The 2,482-nt window shown below is 51.1% G+C and overlaps 1 non-coding gene across 1 annotated transcript; it reads left to right on the top strand.

Moving 5' to 3' along the window:
• Positions 1–1,273: 1,273 nt before the first annotated feature.
• On the top strand, positions 1,274–1,345 carry TRNAE-CUC (transfer RNA glutamic acid (anticodon CUC)). Its single transcript has one exon. It is a non-coding gene; the product is annotated as a tRNA-Glu (tRNA).
• Positions 1,346–2,482: the final 1,137 nt, after the last annotated feature.

The raw sequence follows: 2,482 nt of genomic DNA, 5'->3' as shown, positions 1-2,482 counted from the left end.
ATGGTTAGCGCTGTGGAGTCTCAATCCAGCTATCCGAGTTCAAATCTCGGCGAGACCTGCTCTTTTTTTTCCTTTTTTTCTCTTTTTCCCACTCAAACTTAACAGAGTGTACAGAGGGGCTAATTGGTCAGACATATTATAAACAAAAACATAGCATATGGACGGGACGAAAAAGGGCGAAGACAGGACGGTTGCTGCACTTACGACTGAAATGCGACAGTAAACCACACCCCATCCCAGAGCAACAACACGCATGCGCATAACATAAAACATGGTAAAAACAAACTCATAATCTTAAAACGTGTGGAAAATGATAAAAAGAGAGAAAAGAGAAAGAGCGATAGATAATATAAGGTGCTAAGAAAGCTCAAGTGCGTTTTAAAAACTTCGATTCCTTCTCAATCAGAAACACAGATGGGGTACTAATGCACGTGGCTTCACTACATATCGAAATTTCCTGGGCTTCCAAGATTTCCCTAGCCAATTATGTTTTACCACGCCCTACAATCTTAGTACGATTAATCAGAGGAAAACAACCATTGGACTTCTTGCAATACACTGGCACGTGTTCCCCAGTTTGTTGGCGAAGTGAAGAGACATGTTCACCCAGCCTCACGTTTAGACACCTGCCCGTCTGCCCCACGTACACAGACCCACATCGGAGAGGGAACTGATAAACAGTATCTGTTGTGCATGAGACGTACGGTTTTCTATGTTTTGTGCCACAGCGTGGTTCTCTTTCCCTCTCTCGATCTGCTAAAGCACATAGCATTGCCAGATTGAGGGGCGTAGAAAACACGACGTCAACCCCAAATTTCGCTGGCACTCTCTTCAAGTTGTGGGAGAGCTTGTGTACATATGGCATAACCTCAAACTTCCGATTCTTTTGCTCACCTGATGTGATATGTCGTGACAGGAGCTCTTGTTTTTATTTTAGCAGTTTCTTTCTGAGAGCATCTGCAACTGCCACAAGAACATCGGAAGGGAAGCCTGCTTCCTTAAGTCTCTCGACCAGAATGTCAAAACTTTTTCCCACTCTGTGAGGGCATGACTTTAGAAGTGCTGACATAAAACATGTAGTTGCTATGCCTCGCTTTATGAGCTTCGAATGGGAAGAGTCGTAAGGCAGAAGCGCTTTTTTGGATCGAGGTTTGTAAAGCCAGCAAATTTTCCCACCAGTATCAAAATACAGGTGAATATCTAAAAACTGAATGAACCCACTCAAACTGCCTTGGACGTTTCTTGCGCATCCGCTTGCACCGCTTCTCTTCATTCCGGCGTGGTCTAGTGACTTGGATACCTGGCTCTCACCCAGGAGGCCCGGGTTCGATTCCCGGCGTCGGAAGGTGCGGTCTCATGGCGTAATGGATTCCACTTCCGGCCACCGAGCGTGACGGACGTGTAATGACTGGCTCCGTCAGAGCGGCTACAGCGGCGATGTCTGGCCGCGGAAACAGGGATTTCGCATCGAGCAACGATTACCAGGTCGTACTTCCTAGTCTGCCAACAGGGCGTTTTGTTTTGAATACTGTTTTTCTGCACGGGGACATCAGTGTGCGCCCTTACAGAGTGGAAAATTTTCGAGATGCGCTCGTTCCGCTGTCGCTCCTGCCGGAAGTTATCGCCCTAGGTGCTTATCGCATGAGCGATGTGTGGGCGGTAACCTTTAAGGACGCTGAGGCTGTGAAGAAGGTTGTAAACGTCGGCGAGCTCAAAGTGAAGGGTGCCCGATGCCTGGTGATCGACCCCGCCAACCATGATGTTCGAATGAAACTGCACTGGCTGCTACACAGCTTACCGGAAGAAGACGTGCGGCTTGCTTTCGCGCCGTTTGGGAAGGTGACCGACGTCTCAAGAGAGCGATGGCGCGCACAAGGCGTGTCTGACAAGGGCTACGAGGCTGGTGACCCTTAAATTAAACGCCGGCGTGAAGGTGGACGACCTGCCCCACCAGGTGAGCGTAGCCGGAGAGCTGCCGCTTGTGGTCGTGTCAGGCAGGCCTGCGCTGCCGCGGCACAGGGCATATTCGGCGAGATTGTCGGATTCCACGGTGCGCAGCTTGCCGTCGCTTCGGCCATGAGGAGCGCCAGTGCGCTCGGACGTACGCCAGCGTCGCAGGGCCCGTGAACAGTGAGGACACGTCTTCACTCCTCATGGAAGAGGCAGATGCAGACGATGCATCGAAAGAAGCGAGTGTTCCAGTAGCGCAGTCGTCTACGTCTACCGTTTCTCAAGCCGAACAGTTAGTGGCACTTCCCAGTAATGGAGCAACGCTTGGACAGCCGGCGGGACCTGCAGCACAAGCGGACGTTGCGCCAAAAGATGAGGCTGCAGCGCGAAAGGAATCTACACTGAGTGTCACCCATCCTGATGCTGAGCCCATGGACGTTCCCCCGACTGCGACCAGCCTTATGGCCGGAAAGCGTTCACATGAGGACGGCGCAGGCATTGAGACACAGCAGGACCTCAAAGATGGAGACGA

This window comes from Amblyomma americanum, chromosome 1 (assembly GCF_052857255.1).
Source record: "Amblyomma americanum isolate KBUSLIRL-KWMA chromosome 1, ASM5285725v1, whole genome shotgun sequence".
NCBI lineage: Eukaryota > Metazoa > Arthropoda > Arachnida > Ixodida > Ixodidae > Amblyomma > Amblyomma americanum.
This window is presented reverse-complemented; position numbering and strand designations above follow the sequence as displayed.